The 25,953-nt window shown below is 43.1% G+C and overlaps 1 long non-coding RNA gene across 1 annotated transcript in view; it reads left to right on the top strand.

Moving 5' to 3' along the window:
- The first annotated feature begins 1,900 nt into the window (after positions 1–1,900).
- The window catches only part of LOC114591804 (uncharacterized), a 29,409-nt gene continuing 5,356 nt past the window's right edge, over positions 1,901–25,953 (top strand). The window contains exons 1-2 of the long non-coding RNA XR_013391996.1: positions 1,901–1,985; positions 2,305–2,382. This is a non-coding gene — a long non-coding RNA (uncharacterized LOC114591804). The remainder of the gene's footprint in view (positions 1,986–2,304; positions 2,383–25,953) is intronic.

Genomic DNA, 25,953 nt, shown 5'->3' with positions numbered 1-25,953 from the left:
AAGAGCAGCAGGAGGGAAAATATGATATGCAAATGGCACAGGGAAAAGTGCCAGAAGGAATCGGTGAAATACTAGGGAAAGAAAAAAGTGAGGAAATATGTCCAAGACTCAGCAGAAAATTATCTGCCAAGTTGAAGATAATGGGCAAAATGTTTTCGAGGTTACCTGTAAGCTGGCTTCTGTTGAAACCACATTAAGATGTGATTTTCCTCCACATAGAAACCGATTAACATAAAGGGAGCTTGCTCTTGGATCCAGCATTGACTGGTGTGTTATTAATCACAGAGTTGAGACAAAGGTTTGAGTTATATGAAATATGACTACTAAGCATTCAAATATACCAAACTCATCCAATGGCCTTTAGTCCCACCATATTGGTGGTTCCTAAACATCTCATCCCTTTCCAGGGCTTTCCCCTGCTGCAATGTTCAGGCAAGTCCGCAGAGTTCACAGTGCCAAGGATATATCCACAAAAGGGACAGCATTTCTTGCTATTTTCAAATCCTTTGTTTTGCTAGAATTATTTTTTTTTAATGCTTTGTCACAAAGCAAGAAAAGTGGGGACTCAAACTTGTTTGCTTTTGTTTCCCAAGTGCTTAATTAGCTGCTTTTGTTCGTGACCTGAGAAAAGCAAGCAAATAATCATTACCAAGCAAACAGTCTCAAGAAATGTGGATAAGAGGCAAGCAATTATCATAATTACTTTGCAGAGACAAGACTGAAAATATTAAGAAGCCTGGAGTGGGTTGGCAACTGGTTACAGTTGCACGCTTTTGTGAGCGCAAAACGTTTCCTTGGTGTTTGCATTTCAGACATCTCCAATACAATTGTCCCAGCACTGACATTTCCAGTGTTTCAGGCTTGAGAAAGACAGTGTTAGGGTAATCATACCCCACCCCACACCCCACTTCATGAAACACTATGCTTTGTCGGCAGCTTTATTACCCACCCTTCACCAGCAGGTCCCAAAGTGAATTACAGTGGTACCTCTGGATACAAACGGGATCCGTTCCAGAGCCCCGTTCACATACAGAAGCAAACATAACTAGCGATGGCACATCTGCGCATGCGCGTGACGTCATTTTGAGCGCATGCGTGAGCGGCAAAACCCGGAAGTAACGCGTTCTGTTACCTCCGGGTTGCCACAGAGCGCAACTCGAACGCACTCAACAGAAGCATATTCAACCCGAGGTATGACTGTACAGCAATTTAAAGCAATTTTAACAGGTAAAGCAGATTATACGTGGGCCCGGAAAACATATATCTCATGTGTCAAATGTCAGGATAAACTAAAACTGTGTCTTCCTCAGCATTCACTGAAAGCTGTAAAGTGACGACGCCAAGGGCACCTCTGTGAGGCAGGAACTTTACAATTTAGGGGCTGCCACAGAGAATGCTGTCCGGGGCCATGGAAATTGATCTGTGTGGAAGGTCCCTCTCCGCACAAGCTCTAGTGTTTTTTTCCTTCATATAATATTCAGCTGCAAACAAGATTTTTAAGAAAATCAAAATGGAATTGGGGGAGCAGATATATTGCTCACACCAACATCCTGGGTGTTTATTGCATTTCAGTGGTGCAAAATATACATGGATCCCAGCGTTAACCCCCCAGGAAGAGAAGCAAAGCCTTGAGGGAAAGAGCAAAATGGATAACAACGTCATTTATTTCACTAAGAAGTTCACTATCTGGAAAGTCCCGAAGTAGCCAATTAAAAAGAGTTCTTTAAAAAAATGACTCATATAGATGGGAAGAGTGGCAAGCAGAAAGATATTGCTTGCTAGGTTTTGACAACTATCATTGGCAGTCTCTGCATGGCATGAGTTTCTGCAGAGCTGAGGGGTTTGTTTTTATTTTAGCTGCTTCTCTAGAGAAATGGAGCAAAACTCGTTGCTCCGGCTTATCAATACGAAACACAACCCCTGTGTTGTCTAATAACATCCAGTAATATACAGATGATCATACCTATAGTATTGAAGAAAGACAGGTAAGACCCGCATTCAGATCAAGCTAACTGGGTTACTTTGGGCCTGCCTCAGAGCGCTGGGGTGAGGATAAAATAAAGATGGGGGAGAAAACTACCACCCTCACCTCCAGAGGAAGGATGTGGCATAAATGTAGTCACTAAATAAATGAATATATTTATGCACACACACAACCAAATGATGTGTGCACTTTGCTCAAGGGGATGTGTGTACTATATGTGTGGATGGGTGTATATGCACACATACAGTACACACACCCATGTAAGCAAGAGTGCACACAGTCTTATGCTGTCTTTTTTCCTATACTCTCCCTTTTTGCAGACCGGGTACCTGATAACAGATGTTCTACTGTACACTGGAAGAGCACTTAACATTTTCAGATGCTCAGCGGCTGCAACCGTGAGTCCCTTTAACATTTCCCAGCTGACAGTTTGTCCTTTCGTGCTTCACCTGTCAGTGAGTTTGTCAGACTAGGTTACATCACTCTGGAATATTTAAAAAGAGGGACTGTTTCGGAAGTTACTGTGTCTGCAAGCTCCTCTTTTTTCAGGTAAAACAGAGAGCTGAATAATTGCAGCGATTCTTCTTCCTTCTCAAACTGCAGGCGGCTTTGCTAGGAAGAACCCCTGATTTGTAACATACTGGGCAGGGTTTGCTTTCTGTATCTTGTAGAGTAGGGGTGAGGAACCTGGTGTCCTCCAGATGTTGTTGGACTACAACTTCCATAATCCTTGAATGCTGGTCCTGTTAGCTGGGGCTGATGGGAACTAGAGTCCAGCAGCATATAGGGGGCCATAAATTCCCCACCTTTATTGTAGAGTCACACAACCTAATTGAGCATTTGCAAGTTTAAGCGGTAAAAGAAGACCAAGACGAAGCATTATGTGTGCTTCTGATCACATATGTGTGTGTTTTCCTAGCTGTATGAACACTGGAAAGCCCAATTTTGTATTGCTTTAAAAGAGAATTAGGGAAATCCAAGGAAGGCAAGGCTATCAATGACAACTAGCCACAATGGCTATGTTCTACATCCCGTGTCAGAGGCATTATGCCTCTGGATACCAGTTGCTGGGAACTGCAAGTGGAAAAAGCATATCTGTTGCTTTCAAGTCCCGCTTGAAGGACCCACAGGTATCTGGTTGGCCACTGTGAGAAGAGAATACTGGACCAAATGCGTCATTGGCTTGATCCAGAAGGCTCTTCTTGTGTTCTTAGGTGGGTACATTCTCCTTCCTCAGCTTTTGAACATAAGCTTGTGGCAATGTGGTATGTTTCTCCTGAGATGTGAACTTTCCACATGCTGATGTGTTTTTGCAAGCAAATGACCTCAAAATTGCGGGAGTTAGACTTTACAGAGTTATGCGGAAGAGAGCCCGGGTTGTTTGATCCTTTAATTAGTTCCCTTTTCCCTCCTATAAAAACTACGCAAGGCTCTCTCTTTTAAAGTTTAAATAACAAATAGCTTTTACTTAGTGTACTTGCATTTGGAAATATTGAGCCTCTTGGGCTTGCGAATCGGAAGGTCAGCAGTTTGAGTCTGCGCGACGGGGTGAACTCCCTTTGCTCTGCCCCAGCTCCTGCCAACCTAGCAGTTCAAAAGCACACCAGTGCAAGTAGATAAATAGGTATCACTGCAGCAGGAAGGTAAACAGCGTTTCTGTACCCTCTGGCTTCTGTCACAATCCTCCGTGTGCCAGTAGCAGTTTAGTCATGCTGGCCACATGACCAGGAAAGCTGTCTGTGGAGAAATGCCGGCTCCCTCAGCAAGAAAAGTGAGATGAGCACCACACCCCATAGTTGCTTTCGACTGGACTTAACCGTCCAGGGGTCCTTTACATTACATTTACATTTTTACATATCTGAGATATTAACAGTTACAGACTAACTCTGAGGCAGACAGTAGTGCAACAGAACATATCTGCTGCTCTAACTGTTAAGACTGTTAATAACTGCCATAACTGTACCAACTGAAAATAACTGCCTCAGATGTATGACATTACAGAGTTCTTTATCCTTGAGAGCATTAACCCTTCGCTTAGTATTGTGGAAGTTTTCATCCCACAAAAATAGGAAGCTGCCTTGTCTTGAATCAAACCATTGGTCTGATTGGCAGTGACTCTCAAGATTGCTGGACAGGGATGTCGACATTCCCAATTCTATGTGGGACCTTTTGCATGCAAAGCCACTGAGTCACAGCCCTTTCCCAGCATGGCACAGTCCTGTGCGCTGACAGCAATACTTCAGAAAGAAGAATGTTCAGAACAACTCATAAGGTTCAGTCTTGTCCATGTATACTCAGTGGTGAGAAATTCTGGCAATTTAAGGCCAGCTCGTGTATACATGCTGCTTGTGGTCTCTGCTTTCTTCATAGCCTGTACCAAGCCCCTGCCTTGGCAAATGGATTGTTACACTCAGCCCCCACAAATCTACCCTGCTGTTTTGGCAAGGCCACACACCGCTCACACCGCGTTGGCCTAGGTTGACCGAGGGAGGCAAAATGTCAAGCTCTGCTCCCGGCAAATGAATCAGAGGACTATACATTTGCCTAGACCGTACAACTGCTGCTCAGATGGTTAACCCAACTGGAAATCCTCAAACTGGCTTCAAAGCTGGTCAAGCGGCAATGCTGCTGCGCCACCACAAGCAGCCAAACAGTGGCAATCAGTCCTAAATCTTGTAAGCACACACACAAAATACTGACCAGTGACTGAGTTTGCCTACAAGGTGGCCAGCGACTGCATGACACACAGATTGAAAGGGTGGATGAGCACAGGAGGAGGGAAGTATCTTTCACTGTGCAGCCGATCTAAAATGTCAGCTCTGGCATAACGGACAAAGCACTTATCATGCTCCCAGATAAGGAATCACAATCACCTTGATTACAGAACATGGGATAGCTCACTTACGCTTGAGGGATTCCAATTTCCTTCTCATTAGAGCCTGTTCTGACCCTATTCTGTCACTCACAATGTGACCCATTTTATGAGATCATTATAGTTTAGGTATCTTTGTTCCTCTCAAGATGCTGCAAACAGACACAAGCTCTCCTGGGAGCGCAGGAACCATTTTATTTAGCATTTTGCTAGTGTTTATGTTGCCCTTTACATCCGTTATATATTCCATAAACTTCCTCTAAGTGAATTTGAGCAGACTGCTCTATTTATTTATTTATTTATTTATTTATTTATTTATTTATTTATTTACCTGGTGTACTCTTCTCCTATGGGGCTTGTGTTGTTTATTACATAAATTACATTGGGTTATTTATCACATTTATGTCCTGCCTCTCCTCAAAGCAGCTCAAGGTGACATATAGAGCTCTCCCTCCCATTCCCAGTTAGTCTTCACAACAATCCTGTGAGGTATATTAAGCTGAGAGAAAGACACCAATGGGATTCATGGCTTACTTGTGATTTGAACCCAGCTCTTCTAGGTCATACAAGCGGGTGGCGCTGTGGGTTAAACCACAGAGCCTAGGACTTGCCGATCAAAAGGTCGGCAATTCGAATCCCCGTGACGGGGTGAGCTCCCGTTGCTTGGTCCCTGCTCCTGCCAACCTAGCAGTTTGAAAGCACGTCAAAGTGCAAGTAGATAAATAGGTACCGCTCCAGCGGGAAGGTAAATGGTATTTCTGTGCACTGCTCTGGTTCGCCAGAAGTGGCTTAGTCATGCTGGCCACATGACCCGGAAGCTGTACGCCGGCAAAAAGAGAACAGATATATAAGAGCATAAGAAAAACTCCACTGGATTGGTTGAAAGGCCCATTTAGTGTAGCATCCTGTTCTCACAGTGGCCAACCAGATGCTTGGGCGAAGCCCATAAACAAGACCCGAGTGCAACAGACATGGTTTTCATAGTCTCATAGTGTAAGGAACAGCCCAAGACATTTTGGTGCCTTGCACAGAAAATCCATGCAGCCTTCCCCAAGGTGGTTTCAATAAAAGTATAAAAATGAAACAATTGTCAATTTGCTGCTCTTCCATTGTAACCCAGAACCTGCTGCCTCAGGCAGTCAGATGGTAGCCTGCATGATGGTAAAATGTGACCATCATCTAGATACAGTTATCTATGCTCAGGTAACATCAAAGCTGGATTACTGTACTGTAATGTGCTAAAAAATGAAGCTGCCTGCGAACACAGTTTGGAAACTTTAGTTCAGGTGTGGCCCTCCAGATGTCGCTGCACTACAACTCCCTTAATCCACAGCCACTGATCATGCTTGCTGAGGCTGGTGGGAGTTGTAGTTCAGCAACATCTGGAGGACCTAAGGCTCAGAATACCGTTTGCAAAGCTGTTGACTGGTTTTGAGAGGAGGGAACATACCTTGCCATAGGCTACAAAGTAGTAAGCTCTAATGGTCTGGTTCCATTCTACTAGGAATGTAAATCAACATGGAAGAAAAGCTGAGCAATGCAGCAGAAAAAGATTTATTTTTTAAAAAGTGAATTATTTATTGTGAGTGGCTGTGGTGCAGTCAACAGAGAGCTGGAGAGTAACCTTACTCAACCCAAGACTTTGAGCAAGTAATGGTCTCTCAGCCTCTGCTCTTTGGCTGCCAAATGAAAATATAAGAGGCTGACTTCACAGGGTTGCTCTGGGAATGAATGAAACATGAGCACTTTGTTTACTGGGGGAAAGAAATAAAGTTACACATATGAATAGCAGTTTCCTGACTGAAATGGAAGAGGAGACTGGGAGATGCCACACAAAAACAGGTGCCTTGTTCTGTTAAGTTATGTAATTTCTCCACAGCAGACAGTGAGATGAATAATGTAGTTTTTGGCAGAAGATAAACTATAGCAGAACGGAAACAGTGCTGCATGCAACAAATAAGGAACAGAATGGAAAATGATGTCTTCTTACTTCCCTACTTCTAGGGCTGGTCTTGTCAGAAACAATGCAAGTCCTTTCAGGTTCCTGAGAGGATTTCATTTTCCTGCCTCAAATATTAATCCCCAGAATAATTAAGGGAATAATAATAATAATACCAACAAATACTACCACCACCAACCTCCAATCCAGAGATAAGTGTGTCACTTTTAAAATTTTTGATTCAGATATAAAAACAATCACCATTCTATTGTAATCTCCATTTACTAGATATGAAGGCTTCCAACTCTGATTCATTTTTGATATCTCCAGGTTTGGTTAAATGAGATGTGAATTTCATTTGTATTGGGTACATAAAACAAAAACATTCTTAAATCTCATCATAAAATCCTGTAATAATGTTACAGCTCAATTTCTTTTGTCCATTCCTTGAAGTGATAAAAACCAGCAGGGTTTCATGTGACATTAAACCCTTTCCCTTGGTTTTATCATTGCATATTATTTTGTAGCAACCCACCCTGGAGTCTTAGGGTGATGAGAAGGTAAGAAATCTTATAAGTAACATTAAATTAAAATATGCATTCTTGGAGACAAAAATTCTGGGACGAGCTAGACCTTGCTGTGGTTTAGCAAAGCAATTCTTATGTTCATTGTACAAAATCAACCACCTTTACACGGAGTCCTCAGCCTAATTCCATTCAAGTGTCAAAACAGGGGAGACGAAGAGGGGGGTTCTTTGGGCTATGGCCTCACCAACCACCAGCATGACTCTCCCCATAGAATATCTGCAGCATGTGGCCCTCAACAGAAAAAGACCCTCCACTCTGCTCTTGGGGATGGCCCAAGACATTTTGAAGCCTGAGGCACTTGGGAAGATGGTACCTCCCCTTCCACACACAGAAGGCAACTGATTGGCAACTGACTGGCATTGAATCTTACTTCAATGCTGACAACCAGATGGCATCTTCTAGCACACCTGAGGGCAGGTGGTTAGTTTAGGTGACACAGGCAGGTTGTTTGGCACACACACAACTGAGGGTGTGGTTTCTAGACAAAGAACCAATGTAGGCTGCTGCCACTCCATCCTCACCCAATATCTGCTTCCTGAGGCCATTGTCCCACTCTGCCTAATAGTAGGGCCAGCCCTGCCTGCTTCAAAGCATTGCAGCCATTTAAATATCCCATCACTGCAGCTGTGCACTGCTAGTCTTTGATTCTTCCTACGCCTGATCTGGTAAGCTCTTCTCCAGCACTCTGACAAGGTTGCACACACCAGGTCCTGCATTATTTCTATGTGGAGCTTCTTTATTTATCTGTTTGTTGTATCCCGACACTGCTGTGTCGATTCTATGGTGCTGCTAAGCCAAAACTGCAATCTCAGCAAGGTTTTATCGGTCCCACAGGTCACTTTTCAGAGCAGCAGACAACAAAAAGATTTCAGCTGCACTTAACAGCACTGCCTGGCAAGCCAGCTACCTAATGAATCAGACTCCTTGTATTCACTGAAACTCCTTCGCTGCTTTCAGATGCCATTGCATTCATCTCCTAAGGGAATCCTGTGTGACAACTTAGGGTTTGTTTGTTTATTGTTATTTTTTAAAAAATCACAGTTGGCTGATAGCTGTGAGGAGCTTCAAAATGTCATGGCATGCCCGTGTTACTACACTGGAAAAGATGTAAGCAGAACTCTAGGGGGGCCAGGAAACTGTGGTCTCTTTATATAAAGCTCTGCCTGGATCACAAAACCTTTTTATTCATCTTCTGAAATGATTGTGCCACTAACACACAAAATAAGGTGGGGTTTTCCCTTCGTTCCGTGGGGGAAAGACTGGGTTGTCATAGCTAAAATCTGAATCCCCCAAGAGTGCTTTCATAGAGAACCATTGTGACCTGGAAAATAACAATGCTATCATGGGGGATATGGGTAAGGGCCACCATTCAGACACACAGCTTCATGGACGATAAGGCTATGAATGGCTACTAGTCATGAAACCAGTAGTATATTATGCTACTAGTATATTACCTCCAGGCACATAGCATATTATTAGTATCTTACCTCCGGGCTCAGAGGAACAATGCTTCTGAATGCGGCTTGCTGAGGAATGACAGAGTGAGAGTGCTGCAGTCCTCATGTCCTGCTTGTGAACTTCCCAGAGGTATCTGTACGATACTCGACTAGATAGGTCCAGCAGGGCTTGTCATATGTTCTTCACCTGCTTGTTATTCAGTATAGCTTGTGTTAGCCCAGAATTCATGAGTGAACAATTCTGACCACATTCCCCCCAGAAAAAAGCACTTCCCACAGACGTTTGGTTGTCCACTGTGAGAGGCAAGACTTGACAGACTTTTGGCCTCATCCAGAAGGAATTCTGTTGTGTTAAAGGATAGGTATGCAGCCAAGGCAAATGGCTGTGTATATTCCTCTGTACAGTGGTACCTCAGGTTACAGATGCTTCAGGTTACAGACTCCGCTAACCCAGAAATTGTACCTCGGGTTAAGAACTTTGCTTCAAGATGAGAACAGAAATTGTGATCCGGCAGCACGGCGGCAGTGGGAGGCCCCATTAGCTAAAGTGGTACCTCAGGATAAGAACAGTTTCAGGTTAAGAACGGACCTCCAGAACGAATTAAGTTCTTAACCTGAGGTACCACTGTAATATACATAAGCATATAGCTACCCATTGCCAGAATGTTTTAATTCCAATATTTCAACCAAAGAAACATTCTGCACTTCCCCTTGAGAGGTTTCCATTTGAAAGAATAAGATGATTATGGATGGAATGCAAGAGATTGCTTCCCTGCTCTTGAACTACCTGGCTACTGGCTGAACTTCAGGAAGCGAACACTGCATTTCCTCACCCACTCTTCCTACAGCAGTGCGTTTGTAAGGCTGAGATACAAAATCCCAATGATACAGATGGTGCTGGTTCACAAATCCAAAATCAATTACGGAATGCTCAATTTCACATCAGTATGTTATGGCCAATTACCATACGTTCATGGAGCCACATTTAGATTTTTGTGGACCTAGATAAAAGGGGCCTTACAATGCGTTTTCATCTGTCCCATAAAGATCATAGTCTAAACAATAGCACAATTTGAATTAAATTAGAATCAATTACAGGAGTTCATTAAACCAATGTGTTCAGAGTCAACAGAAGGCCTCTGTTCCAGTTCATGCCAATGTCCCTTAGGGTGCTTCCAGATGGGGCTTTTATGTTACAAAAGGGTCATTGTTTATTTTGCAAATCTTTTTAATAAAATAAAATATGTTATCACCCAAAGAACAATGCTCATAAAAGTAAAGAAACATAATGACAAGGCAACCCAAGTTTTGTGGTGGGACAGATCTGACTTAGGGAAGTTACTGACATCATGCTTTGACTCAGGAGTGGGGAGACGCCTCCCCCTATCACCCTGATTTACCTCGTTATTCAGCTCCCACACAGAGCCAACGCACATACCTAGCAGATACTATAACACTATACATATATCTATACATTAAGATTATAGGTTTAAAAAAATCTGTCCATTAAGGAGTTAACAGTGGGTTAGCTAGAAGTTAAGGAAGAATTTCCTGGCTACAGAACCAGTTCCAACTATGGTTCTGTAGCCTGATATCAATGTGGTATACTAGCCATGTATACCACATTGATCATTCAAGGTTTCTTGGGACTTGTCCACACTGGAGGAAAACGTGGATTCACAATGGTGTGTCACCCCATGAAAGCTGGAGTGTCCACATGACGTCCTCCCCATCCCAGCATTGTTGGGAAACTTTCAGCCTTTAAATGTGGGGAATTTTCACCCTTGGGACATCAAAATCTGAACAAAACCAGATTTAAAGTGGGAAAGGTCCAGGGCAACACTGGATGGGGTCCACGTTTTGTTCTGGTGTAGTGGTTAAGAGCAGTGGACTCGTAATCTGGGGAACCGGGTTCACGTCTCCGCTCCTCCACATGCATCTGCTGGGTGACCTTGGGCTAGTCACACTTCTCTGAAGTCTCTCAGCCCCACTCACCTCGCAGAGTGTTTGTTGTGGGGGAGGAAGGGAAAGGAGAATGTTAGCCGCTTTGAAACTCCTTCGGGTAGTGATAAAGCGGGATATCAAATCCAAACTCTTCTTCTTCTTCTTATGCTCTCTTTACAAACAGGTTTCCAGGACCTAGAAACAAAGTGTGTAGTTCACATATGGCAAGCAGAGGGCTCTCTATGCACCTTTGATACTACAAAGAAGTCAGACCTTCTGAGTGTTTCCTTATGATCAAATGCATAGCGTAATCTTAGCTTGTGAGGATTACTGGTGGATGGTCTCTTAATTGCTCCACATCCACTGTCTGCTCCATGTTCATTTGTGATCGCCAATCCTAGCTGGTTTGTTTTTGTAGTGAAACCGTGCTGTAAAAATGATAAAAGAAAAATACAGGATAATGAGCTTAATTTTTGAATTTTGTATTATGTGGTAAGACAGAACCTGGAGGCTAAGAGGAAGGAAATGGAAATGAACGTGTCAGATGGAAACTGAATATCTATCTCTATCTACTGTAACTATCTATCAACTATCTATCTTGGTATGAATGTAACATTTTTATATGTAACTGTATTTTTGTAATAGTTTTGTTTAAGCTATCTGTTGTTGCTTCAGTTTTTTGTACACTTAGAGATATTTTTAATATATTAAGCAGTACAGAAATTAAATAATCTAATCAAATAATCAAATATTCGCATGAGGGATCGTCAGTAATGGGCATACTCACTGCTTAACTAGGATTGTCTCAAAGGAGATATCTCCTGTACAATCTCAGAATTTCTTAGACTTCATTATCCTGCTGTTGCATCTCCAGCCACAACACATATTCCCCAAACTCGGAATACCATAGCCTGCCAGCAAAGCACATTTAATTAAAATTAATGAAATCTGACAGATTGGAATGACCTCAGTTGTAAAGATATTCTTTACTCCATTTAGAAATGGAACATTTGGGATATCATTAATAATGGGGTGGTCTTAACAGCAGCAATGGAATGAAATGGAAGGATAATTGGTGCAATTTGTAAAGCAGTGACAATTTAATTATTGGCAGTTTTACTCAGACTGAAGCAAGCCGTGAAAGGAGGACTGCAGCTTAATATCACATTGCATAAATATTTTGATACCCTGAAAGAGTCACGCTTCCCATCAGAGTGTCAGGGAAGGGCTTTGCCTTTTGGATATCATTCATTATTCCATAGGATGCATTTATTCCCAAAAGTAGTTTCTGGTTACACTTTTGCTGAAACCTATAAAATAAGATCCAGCTAACTGGCATGAAACCAAAACAAGATGATCTTGTGGCCTCTATTAATTAACATGCTCTAGACACCAGAAGCAAGCTGAAGAAAATGAACATGACATGAATTACAATAATAGTACTGGATTGTACCTACTGACAATCTATGGTACCTAAGCTCTAGGTATCCAACATGGGGCTCTCCAGATGTTGTTGGACTCCAACTTCCATAATCCCTAAGTATTGGCTACGCTAGATAAGCCTGGTGGAAGTTGTAGTCTGGAGAGCACTCTTGAGGTCCTAAAGCAACATGCTCAAGATTACAGCTTGTACCCAGCAATCTTCAACCAAGAATGACTGACAGTCCTGGGTGCCACTATCACGCATGAACTTCAAAGTAGATTCAAATTTACCCATAAACCCATTAAGTCATGCAGAGGCCATTCCTAGCCCAGTGCTTGAAATCCTTTTTAATAACAATCAATAATAAATAACTAAAGGTGTCAAGATTTAACCTGACAACTTTTACATGCAAGGACGGTGCTAAGTCTGTGAGCTATGGGTCTTTCCATGACAGGATCACACCTACTTGTCACTGCTGGTAACCTCCAAAACCATTCCTCCTAATTACCTAAGTCTGCATTATCCTTATCTTGATCAAGCCTCCCAAACTGAAATTACCGTCTTCAATTTCAAGCACACCAGATGTAATACAGTTTTATAGTATATGGCATTTGTAGTATCAGAAATATTAGTTTGAAGTGTTTTTCTCAGTTTCAAATATTTGACGGATGGTTAAGGGCTACGTTTTGATTAGAAATGGATGAATCACTCATAACGTTTTTACTCAATGTTTGTAAGAATAAAATAAAATCAGCTAGTAATCTATCCATTCAAAATGTTTTGCATTCCTTTCCAATGCAGAGGTGACTTTTCAAAAGTCCAAGTGAAAAGCCTGATAGATGGGTGCCTGCAGAAACAATTATGGGATGGGGAAGGCATGTGTGGTCCATGCATGTGTGATCACGTGATCAGATTTCATTTTGCTGGATCGCAGTCAATATCTGCATTTAGCTATGTTTAGGAAGACAGCCCACTGCATTCAGTAGGACTCACTTTTGAGTAGACATCAGTAGGATTACACTCTTAGATGTTTAAAAGCAAAGAATGGTACCTGCGAAGAAACAGTCCAAAAGATGATCCAAAATGCACATTCAGATTTCTTGTGCATGACATGCAGCTCCTCTGGATCAAGAACACTTTGAAGCATTCACTGCATTGATTTGTTTCACTCATTGCTGGGGTTATTAGTATGAAATATCCATTGCCACCTAGCCACGCACAGTTTTCAGAGTCTACTGGTTTGCATTTAAACAGTAAAATTTGCCTTCAAAGGCAGGTCATCTTTGAGATTATTATCTGCTTTGGTAGGATTTGATGTGCAAAATCTTTTGACTGCACTGTCTTTGATTTTTATCTGTCTGTTCTTCACGTGTCCTAGAACACCAGGGAGATTTAAATGATACATGACCCATCAGCTCCCAGCTCCAGATCTTTGATGTTATTATAATGTATTCAACTTCAGGGCATTGTTCTGGCCTTTTGTACTCAGTGCTATGTATCTTCACATCTACTCAGGACACACATTAACAGGTGCATACTTTGCTTTGTGGTACTGCAATGCTTAGAATTTCTGGAAATTATGTCTGTGCTTTGTACAGTGCTGAATCAGGGTCTATCCTGGCTGTCTCACAAAGCTTGTAGCTAGGGAACATCAGGCCTGATTCTCTAGTCCACGCCATAATAATTATCTTAGAGTAGGACCGAGCTAAAAGCCCCTGTAACTTCACAGCCTGATTTGCAAACTACAAGGTCGCCACTCCTTGGTCAAGAATCCATACTGACTTTGCAAGTCCCTTCCAGGGAAATAACTTTTTGATTGTGGCAGACTCCTCCTCAAAATGGCTTGAGGTGGTCTTGGTCCCATCATGAACTTCTACTGCAGCAATTGCAGCTCTGCACAAATTATATGTGACACATGGATTGCCTGATACAATAGTTTCTGACAATGGCTAAGCATTTACCATCAGTGGAGTTTAAGGAATTTACAAATAGAAACCTTATCTGAGCTGTCACCGTTGCACCTCGTCATCCCTAAGCAAACTGACAGAGTGAACAGAAGGTGCAAAAAAACCAAAGGATGCCCTAAAGCAGATTGTTGGTAGAATCTGGACAACCAGACATGGCAGGTTTCTCATTACTCAACAGGTCACTCCACTTCCAGCAACAGGAGTCAGTCCCACCAAGCTACTCATGGGACATCTGCTTAAAACGTACCTTGTCCATCTTCATCCTGACTTAGCTGAAGAATAGCAACGTAAAGACAAATGAGTCTTGGATGCTGCTCTGTCAGCATGTATTCTTTGTTCATTCTTGTGAACAGCATTTTTGCAAGGAAATAGGGGTCTAGATCCAGGTGCTTCCTTCCATTATCGTGGTCACTGGACAGGCATCTCACAAGGCCCAGCGTGCTGGTAGTCAAGAACGGCATTGCAACATTGATCAGTTGAGAAGGTGCTCCTCTCAAAGTGAAGTGACATCAGCAGAACCATTAGAACTATCCCCTTTAGAGCAACCAGTAGAAGCTCTTCCTGCCACACTACCTGTGGACATATCAGAAGAGCACAGTGACGAGAGCAATGATTCTTCCTTACCAACAGCTGCTGTGAACTACAGGCACCACAGATGGCTAACTGGCAGTGAAGTCAGCAGACAGCACTGTGAAAGGACAACCTTGGTTCCACCTTAAACATCTTCTGCAACAACTGAAGCTTTGAACTACATAACCTAACAGGAGGGGTGTTGCTAATGATTTAAGTTAGTGGGGTGTTTTGCCTCATTGGGCTCCTGTAGTTCTCTTCCAGTTCTAGCTGCTTGGTGGAACCTTCCTTTTAGTATAATTATGCTGCAATAAAGCTAGGTTGTGTTTGAAGGCTTATGAATTGTTTCCTCCCTGAACCCTCAACACAACACTGAACTGTGTCTAAAACTTAATAACAATAGTGCCTGGCAAGTCTCATTGGAAAGAGAACTCTACCTACAAAGTGCCACTATAAACACCCTTTCCCCCATACAGTACAATGGTACCTCTGGTTACGAACTTAATTCATTCCGGAGGTCCATTCTTAACCTGAAACCGTTCTTAACCTGAGGTACCACTTTAGCTAATGGGGCCTCCCGCTGCCCCCGTGCTGCTGGCACATGATTTCTGTTCATATTATTAATTTATATCCTGCCTTTTCCCAGACAGGGAATCAATGACACTACAGATAAAAATACAAAAACACTTAACTTAGTCACATTCATTAACTTCAGTGGGTCTGTTCTATGTAAAACTTAGTTGATAACCATCCTCAGCAATCACGGTGGGTGTGTATGCTCCTACCTCCACAACATCCACAACAGAACATTACATGGTGTCAGAATCAGGATGTGGCAGAACTACCTGAAAGAATGGCAGGACATTACAGTTGGTGCTGCAAGGAGGTTTTTTTAGGAAGGCTGCAGAAAAGGGAGAAGCAGCAGTCACAGATCACAGAATTCTGATCATTGAAGCTGTTTCATGAGTAGAACATCCTCCATTTCCTGTAATCTCATTACTGGCCTGTTACATCTTGCCCTGATTGACAGCCAGCTCAATGGTCATCATCCGAGTCTGTTCACAAAGGCACGTCAATGCTAAATAAATGTTCAGAAGCTTCCAGAGAAATTTCTCACGCTTTGAATTGTCTTTTGGGAAACCACTTGCTCAAGAGCCTTCCCAGAAAAGAAGTATTGTCAGATAAGGACTGCTGGCTGGGGAATCTGCATCCAAGTTTGACATTTTCACCAGAAGCCAAAAGACCACAAGATCAATGCTATTTTGAACCCTGTCCTTCTGGAGCAAAACATTGTTAACATCGCCCTGACTGCAAAAGACTGAACTGTTGCCACAGTCTAAAATGTCTGACAGGAAGCAATGGCAGCCATTTTGTACCAACTGGGCTGTGGAGGACAAAGGGTTTTCTTCTTTGATTCCTGACCAAGTCATATTATATCTGTATGCATCCAAATGGATGGGAGAGGGGTCACAGAATTAGACTGCCTCGACCACCTTGCCCTTTGAAATTCTCAGTACTAATTGAAGCACAACTTGAAGCACCGGGAAAATAATAATAATTACGCCTTGAGAAAAGTCTAGCTTGATGAAAGTGCCAGCATCAGCCCAGCTCTAACAGAGACATCCCGGATTCCACAGTTCAGCAAGCTGCTCTTTCAGTCTTGTTGCACTAGCTGTCAGCAAACAAGAGCATTACTGCTCCAGTGATTTATTGGATGGTGGAATTAGACTCTCACTGGATCACTGAATACATCTGGACTGGCCTAATGAGCACAGTCTTTACCAGCAGACAAATTGTGGAGGGCTCCCAAATATTTTAGGCATGATTCACAGGCCCAATAGGTCTTGTTTACTGATACACTATTTATAACTAGCTCAATTAAATCACCTAGAGGAGGAAACAGACCAAAATCTCACATACCCAGGGATACCAGTTTTGTCTGAAGTGAGTATCTCCTCATTACACAGGTTAGAAAAACACCATTAATAATTTTGATAGTTTCTCTCAGGCATATTTATGTTACAGGCTTTGTTAAGCAGCACTGAGTATTTTTTATTCCTTCCTTCTGGCAGCACAAGAAATCAATTTGAGTGTAACCATCACACTGTGTAAACTAACTTAGGAGCAATGAAGTACTCAAAAGTTTATTTTCAACACTTAAATTAGCAGTGTTCCTGAATGAAGACCATTCTGTTTCTCTCGATAACTGAAAGGCTTCGATTTGTGGTGGCAAGGCACACCGTTTTGCTGTTGTGAGAAATGACACCATGGGAAGACATCCTGACATTCTTCCCCACACAAAACTGAGGTGGCAGAATGCAGTTGGGACAGCAATGTGAGCATCCGTCTTATGTCAGCTCGGGGATCTTGAGTGGAAGGATGTTGGTGTCAGGCAGCATTTGTGATGTCTGCTACTGGTCCTCTTGGTGAGTTCACACATGCATGTTTGTCACTTGATGACCGCTACACTAAATGTTCATTTGCCCACTCAGCCGCTTCAATCTGAAGAATGGCATTGTTCTGGGTGCCACATAATGCCCATTCCACATTTGTAAGAAATCAATATGTTGGAAATCAATATGATATCGAATGGGCTCCTTCACTCTACTCTTTTCAGTGCCTGCTAAAACTTGCTTAAACAATCCTACCTAGTTACCTAGAATGCTAATGTGTGTTTTTTTAGTTTACTGCTGGTATTATTTATTTTTTTGAATGTTTTAAATAGTTGTTTAAATGGTTTTTACCAATAATTTTATTCTTTTATTCTTTTGGTAAACGGCTTTGAGGTTTATTTAACAAGCAAACGCTATATATATATATATATATATATATATTTGATGAAATAAATAAATGTGCAGAATGGCAAGCACACCTCAAACACAAAAGCCTTTTCAATGTTGACAGCTCATGAAAAACATCAAGCGCTGATGTAGCTTTGTCAAAAAGCTTTCTGAAAATCTAAGTACATGATGTCAGTTGGCTCAGTCTAAGGATGCAGTCAACATATAATAATAATAAGACTGTGGTAAGAATGAAGGAGTCAGCTGCAGCTAAAAGGTTTTGGAGAAGTCTGCTTACCTTAGGAGTCAGGCAGCATTGCAGCCTGGCCATGGTTGTGTCTGCGATCTGAGGTTGTTGACTGGTGGGGATGGCAGCCTGCCTGCAGATTGACCAATTGCAGGCAGGCTCAGGCACAGAACGTCCCTGGGGGGCCATAGCACTCCTCAAGCAGGGGCCCCTCATGGTACCCCTATTTGATGTAGGTCATAGGGGCCCCCCATCATATTTGCTCCACCCTTAGATACACTCCCAGCAGGTGGGCCAGAGTGAAAAATGGTTATACCCAATGCCTAAGCCAAACCATGCACATCTATAATCAATAAAGTTGTGACGTATTTGATCCCAATTGTTGTCCTTGCTATGGGAGCAACGGGTTCACGGGGCCTTGGCATGCAATAAGATGGCATTGATGAGCTATCAAAAGGACCTAAGGAGTCTGGTATTCCAATATCAGAGTGTCACTACCAAAAAAGACAAGAATCTTAATAAACATGCTGGGGGGAGGGGCGGAGAGAGATAAGGTGTCTTAAGCTGTTTAAGTAGACATGGAAAAGGAGGGGGAAAGCAATATAATTCCACTATCAACCCTTGCTTGATCAAACATTTAAACCAGGCTTCCTCAACCTCGGCCCTCCAGATGTTTCGAGACTACAATTCCCATCATTCCCTGACCACTGGTCCTTCTAGCTAGGGATCATGGGAGTTGTAGACCAAAAACATCTGGAGGGCCGAGTTTGAGAGAGCCTGATTTAAACTGTGCAGAAATACTACCTTAGAAGCAGTAGTAATTACTCCCCCATCTCAACTGCAACCGATTCAGAAGTCCATGCAAGGCATCCAGTAATATGGGAGAAAAAGAATACAACCTATACTGTGGTACCTCGGGTTACAGATACTTGAGGTTACAGATGCTTCAGGTTACAGACTCCGCTAACTCAGAAATAGTACCTCGGGTTAAGAACTCTGCTTCAGGATGAGAACAGAAATCGCGCGGCGGTGGCACAGCGTCAGCAGGAGGCCCCGTTAGCTAAAGTGGTGCTTCAGGTTAAGAACAATTTCAGGTTAAGAACGGACCTCCAGAATGAATTAAGTTCTTAACCTGAGGTACCACTGTAGTTCTGACCAGCGCTTGATACCTGTATGGAAATAACACCTCCATATAGCCATGCTTCTGGTTGGCTGGATATTTTGTGCATTCAGGAGTTGCCTGGGCATGGGGGTAAGTGCTTAATTTAGAAGGTACATTTTTAATACTGAACCACCTATTCCAGCAAAAGAGAAAACAAAGAGTTACACACACACACACACACACACACACACACACACACACTTGCAAGAGAGTGAACGTCATAATGCAACGTACCACAGTGATTTAGCGGGTGAGAGTACTAGATTCTCAGCATGACAGCTTATCCAGGGTATGCACTAAAGCACTGAATCACTAAACTGGTATGTTCCTAAACTTCACATCGTATTTTTAAAATGAATATTATTCAGTTGAAAAGTGGCCTGATGTAGGTTTACACAGTACTATTAATTCTAAAAATAGCTTTTCCAAACATTCATAATGCACCATATAATAGAGATGGTGGCATTTTAATATATTATTCTGATTACTTGCTTTTACTATAATGAGTTATGCAGACATACAGAAAAATGTTCAGTTGACACAGGCTATCCAATACTCCATCTGAAGGGTAAGCAGCATTCTTTGTTGGATCAGGATCAGGGAGTATTGATTTGTTAAATTGAGGGGGGAAGGAGGGGGAGAGAGAGAGAGAGAGACGTTGCTCTTCAGCATCAAGTTATCTCATTTGAATAAATCCCAAGCTTCAGCCCTAGATGTGAAAAGGACCTAGGCAGTCCTAGCAGACCATGAGCTTAACATGAGTCCACAGTGTGATGCAGCAGCAAAAAAGCTAATTCTACTCTAGGCTGCAGGGACGCGGGTGGCGCTGTGGGTTAAACCACAGAGCCTAGGACTTGCCGATCGCTTGGTCGGTGGTTCGAATCCCCGCGGCGGGGTGAGCTCCCGTCATTCGGTCCCAGCGCCTGTCAACCTAGCAGTTCAAAAGCACCCTTAAGTGCAAGTAGATAAATAGGTACCGCTTACTAGCGGGAAGGTAAACGGCGTTTCCGTGTGCTGCGCTGGCTCACCAGATGCAGCTTCTCATGCTGGCCACGTGACCCGGAAGTGTCTGCGGACAGCGCTGGCTCCCGGCCTATAGAGTGAGATGAGCGCACAACCCTAGAGTCTGGCAAGACTGGCCCGTATGGGCAGGGGTACCTTTACCTTTATTCTAGGCTGCATCAACAGAAGTATAGGGTCCAGATCAAGGGAAGTAATAGTACCACTCTATTCTGCCTTGGTGAGACCACCCTTGGAATACTGTGTCCAATTCTGCACCCAACATTTAAGAAGGATATTGACAAGCTGGGAATGTGCAGAGGAGGGTGACCAAGATGATCAAGGATTTGGAAACAAAGCCTTGTGAGGAACAGTTGAGGGAGTTGAGGATGTTTAGCCTGGAAAAAGAGGAGACATGATAGTCATCTTCAAATATCTCAAGGGCTGTCACATTGAAGATGGAGCAAGCTTGTTTTCTCCTACTCTAGAGGGTAGGAGACTTTGAGTTACCAAACCAATGACTTTGAATTACAAGAAATAAGATTCCAATTAACATGAGGAAGAACTTTCTGACAGTAAGAGCTGTTTGACAGTAGAACAGATTCCCTCTTTGGAGACTTTTAAGCAAAGGTCGGATGGCCATCTGTCATGGATGCTTTAGCTGAGATTCTTGCATTGCAGGTGGTTGGATTTGATGACCCTCAGGATTCCTTCCAACTCTACAGTTCTGATTCTATGATTTAATAGATCCTCACCAAGGGATTCCTGGTAAATATGGTGTCTAATTGGCAATAGTATCTGTAAACAATGCATTATGTCTCGCTGTGTAAGTGACGAAGAGGCAGTTTCTATAGAAATTGCTATTTTTATGGACTGCTTGAAGGAAATGGGCACATAAAACTGCAGACTACAATCCCCAGGCAGCTCTAACTTAGTGCAGAGTATACTTTTGTTTCACTCAAACAGTTGTCTACCCATAAAACAGGAACCACTAATATTGGCTGCAATCCTGTGCACAGGTTGCTTAAGTCCTCACTGTGTTCAATTAAATCCATCCCATCCAGCAGCATCTATCCTGTTGGTTAATTCTCTTTGGTACCAACTTTGATTTGAGGATAACCCTTCATATACTGTCACTGGCGGAGGAAGAGGCATGCGGGGGAGCGCCGTGCCATCACAGCTGTCCCCTGCCCGTGCAGGGCTCCTCGCCCCTACGGGCAACACACCACGTCCCAAGAATGCACGCCACGCCCCCGGGACGCACGCCAGCTCCACCCCCACCTGCTCTCCACCGCCCGGTGCCAGAGCATGAAGCTCCGCCACTGTATACTGTATCTGTTACATTGCAATTACCAATAACAGCCCTGTATGGCAACTCCTGATGGTACAACAGAGTTTGACTTAATATGCCAGTTACTAAGCTTTTTTTTATTATTATTGCTTGATGTTTATTTCCGTTTTGTTAAGTTTTACCTGCTGATTTATACCCTGCATTTCATACCTGTGCTTTTATGTGCAATGTACTGCTTGCCTTTGTGATAGCTTAGTTGCTGTTTTTATATTCTGCATTATATATCTAATATCATTCTAATAATGTTGAACAGGTCAGTGTCGATCCAACCACAGTAAGCAGTGTGGGATGTAATCCACTGGGAGCAGTCAAGTACAACATTCCTTGTTTTGCTAGGGTGGACATGCAAGGGAATGTTTGGTCCAGCCAGTTGAAACTTCCTGTTCCTCCTGGCCTGGAGCATCCTTCCTTGCATGTGACAAGTGGGTAGGTGTGACCTTTCCAGACCTGGTAAAAGGACAAGGCATGCTGCCACTCTCTCTCTTTTCCATCTTCTTTTCGTCCTGCAAACTTCCTGGAATGAACTGCTGGCTGCCAGCTAGGCAGTCCCCCAGGTCATCTCCATTATGGGATAAACCTGTTAGTATAAGTTTGTAACTTTAAGCCTAAAGCCTGCCTTCAGGAATCACACTGTGTTCTGCCTGATCACGAGCAAACTTTCTTTTTATTGCTTATGAATAAGACTGTGGTGTCTTTATTTTTTTAGGAGGAATTTAAAAGGGGATCTTACCAGGAACATACAAATCAATCTGAGGGAGACTGAATTGCGTAATAGTAAGAGGTCCTAACGACCCTGCTGTGTGTGAGAAGGGGAATGTAAAGGAACTTGCTAGTGCAAGTTAGGAAGGATATTAATAAACAATATATCCTCTTCTGCCACCCTGAACATTCCCACACGCAGCTGCCCTGTTAAATTGTTAAAGTGCGGGGTGTGAATCCCTTAAACAAATAAATATAAATGGTGGATAATACCTCCTTGCGCTATTCCTGCAGTGGAGGCATCTGCTAACAGAAGAGGAAAGGAGGAAATTTCTCTCACTTCTACCTCTCCTTTGCAGTCTGCAGTGCCCCCTCCCTAAAATTTGTTCTGGAGGGTTAGGAGAATTATAAAAGAAGGGGAAAGGGGAAAACGTGCCTCCCCCTTTTGTTTACCTTATGTACCTACCTATATTTGCAGGGAGGGAAAGACTCATGATTTGCCCAATCCTAATGCCTGCAGCCAGTATATCCTACAGGCAAGACTAGAAGTGACGTCACTCTTGCAATCAGCAGTCCCAGTAAGTGGTAGTGAAGCTGCTACCAGGAGGTCTGTTCCTAAGCAGCACCTTGTCATGCTGACTGCTCCTGGCAATTGTGTGAATTAAAAGTAAATTGCAGGTGAGGAGAGCCATCCTGACGGAACTAAGGGCAGAGGGCAAGGAGGTCACATCTGAACAGGCCCAAGTCTCAGCTCAGCACAGCACAGAGGTTTCTTTTGTATATTAAGTGAATTATACATTTTACAAATAAAGTGCCCTCTTGTTTTTTGGTTGCCCCGTTTTCAGCAGTGGATGGCATGGTGGGGTTGTGCTGAGTCACTACTGCATACCGGGATGGAGAAGGGGAGAGGCACAGTGGCAGAGTTGGCATGGTGCAAACGGGCCAGCAGGAGCCCTGGATTGGTTCCACTTGTGCATTTGCACCATGCCAACCTTGCCACTGTGGTGCCCCTCCCCCTCTTGGTATGCTGCAGGGGGGAAACACAGCCACCCTACGCCACCCACCGTAGTTCGTTTTGTCGCCAGAGTGATACATAGCAGGCCTCCAGAGTTCAATAATATAAGGAATGATGTCACACAGCTGAGGCAGGAATCACTCGTTTTGTTGACATTTTCATGGCAACTATAACGTGTTCTGGCTCTCTCTGAAACCCTTCTTAGGAAACCCTTCTTAGGAAACCCTTCTTAGGAAATCAGAGAAGCTCATTATAGCATCTAGGATTCGTTTGCAGAAAGGATAATAGGATACATTGGCTGCTGCTTTGGCCCAGTAAAACTGTTTTTCTGCTGTTAAAAAACTTCACAGAATTCCTGCCCGTAGCTACCGTCTGGGAGCACAGCAGTTTATAACACACTCATCCCAGGGACTTCCCTCTCCCCAGAACATGCCTAAGATTAACACACCATAATAAGTGGGTCCTATTGATTAGTAGATGTCCCTTTCAACTGGTTGACTCTTCAGTCTGATATCCCTATCTGATTGTATTTGTAGAAGCTCAACTTTTAGGCCGGCAAGTGTAGTGTTATCCTCAGATGTCTTCCAGCCAAAAGGATGTGTCGTAATAATCCCTCCATCCTGATGCCAGTTCAGACTGAGTGCTTCTCTAAGCATGGTTGAACAAAGAGAGGATATATTTTCTAGTGACAGGACTAAAGAGTTATGGTGTCCTAAATCAAATTAGCAGACAGGCTCTGAGTGGGAGCCTCGGTAAGATTAATAGGCTGCTGGGATTTTTTTTTTTAAGGGAAAAAAGAGCAACAACAAGGTAATGAACAAGTTCAGCATTAAGCTAAATGGATGAACAGAGATAAATCCACAAGGTGAAATACAGGGCCTGTTAAAGTCTGTATACAGGGCCTGTTAAAGTCTGTCACTAATACCACTGGAGCTAGGATTTCTCCTGCAAAATTTCCACAGGGATTTTTCAAGCAGACGTCAGGAGGAAATCTTGGCACAAGATACATGTTGTTGTTTAGTCGTTTAGTCGTGTCCGACTCTTCATGACCCCATGGACCAGAGCACGCCAGGCACTCCTGTCTTCCACTGCCTCCCGCAGTTTGGTCAAACTCAAGTTAGTACCTTCGAGAACACTGTCCAACCATCTCGTCCTCTGTCGTCCCCTTCTCCTTGTGCCCTCCATCTTTCCGAACATCAGGGTCTTTTCCAGGGAGTCTTCTCTTCTCATGAGGTGGCCAAAGTACTGGAGCCTCAGCTTCAGGATCTGTCCTTCCAGTGAGCACTCAGGGCTGATTTCCTTAAGAATGGAGAGGTTTGATATTTTTGCAGTCCATGGGACTCTCAAGAGTCTCCTCCAGCACCATAATTCAAAAGCATCAATTCTTCGGCGATCAGCCTTCTTTATGGTCCAGCTCTCACTTCCATATATCACTACTGGGAAAACTATAGCTTTAACTATAGGGACCTTTGTTCGCAAGGTGATGACTCTGCTTTTTAAGATGCTGTTTAGGTTTGTCATTGCACAATATGACATATCTATGATCATTTCTATGATCGCATCATTAACAACGGATCCTGCCCTGCATTAAAATTAATAAGAAAGCTCTTGTTTTCAAAGACCAAATTCAATGCATTCATATTATGGTTGCTTGTGTAGAAAAGTATGAACTAATTTGTTCCATGCTTTGGAATACAGACCAATGGATATTAGGTACCTTTTACCTGGGTGCTAACATGTAAACCAATGATAATAGGCTGTAAAGATATACAAGCTAAGTGCAATATGTTATTTAAAAACATTCACATCAGAGTAAATTAATCTGAGGCCAATCTAGCACATTACAACAGTGGCATAGTTTCTTTCTTGGGAGTCTGACCTGTTTTCAAGCACCAGCTTTTTAAGAAACTTACAAAAATTAAACAACAATGAAATACAATTGTAAAACATTCAATGGTGTCGGCCTGATTGTGCAAAGGGCTTCCACTCAGGCAAATCCCTGAGGTGGCGCATTGGGTCAGTGTATCTGGCTGTTAACCAGGTTGGTGGTTCAAGCCCATCCAGGGATGGCTGTCGGCAGAACTGCATTACAGATGACACTCGGGATCCCTTCCAACTCTGCAATTCTATGACTCTATGAAATGAAAGTTCCCCTTCCTCTCCTCACCCCTGCAGCACCCCTATGTGGCCAAAAAGCCTGCTGTGGAGGGTCTGGAAAATGTCTGATACAGATGAGGGGGTCACGGTGAGATGCAGTGGAAAGGATAGGAAGGGCAAGTTCCTTTGTGTCCATTGGTGTGATGTTGGATAGTGCCCATCTGTGATATTGATTGATTGATTGATTGATTGATTGATTGATTGATTGATTTTTCACCCATCTGGCTGGGTTTCCCCAGCCACTCTGGGCGGCTCCCAACAGAATATTAAAAACACAATAAAACATCAAACTAAAAACTTCCCTAAACAGCTAGCTAGATATGCGGGCTCAAGCTAGCAACCAAGACAAATCAGAATTAAATAGACTGGGACTGAACAGTGAGGTTTAGAAGAGGACAACTCAACTACTCAAGGGATCCGTGAATTCACACTGGAATTGGGGGAACTTACCTAGGTTTTCAGGCTACAGGTAATGCATGCAAAGGTGTGTGAGAAGGGGTCTCAGTGGCCACTTGATGGATTTTAATGGGTGTTGATGTGTTTATTGTGTAGTACCTCTGAAACAGAATATCCTCGCACAGGCCTCTCAGTGAGCTGTCAAGATACAGGTTGTATGAATTGATTAAGTTGGGGGCCAGGCATAAAGGAAGGCATTGGCATTTTCTGCCCTCCTCTCATTATTTTGCAACACTGATGAATATCCCTTCTACTGTGTTAGTTCAGGGGTAGGCAACCTAAGGCCCGGGGGCCGGACGCGGCCCAATCGCCCTCTCAATCTGGCCCATGGATGGTCCGGGAAT

The sequence above is a fragment of the Podarcis muralis genome, chromosome 2, assembly GCF_964188315.1.
Source record: "Podarcis muralis chromosome 2, rPodMur119.hap1.1, whole genome shotgun sequence".
NCBI lineage: Eukaryota > Metazoa > Chordata > Lepidosauria > Squamata > Lacertidae > Podarcis > Podarcis muralis.
Note: the sequence above shows the minus strand (reverse complement) of the source record. Positions and strands in the feature narration are given on the sequence as shown.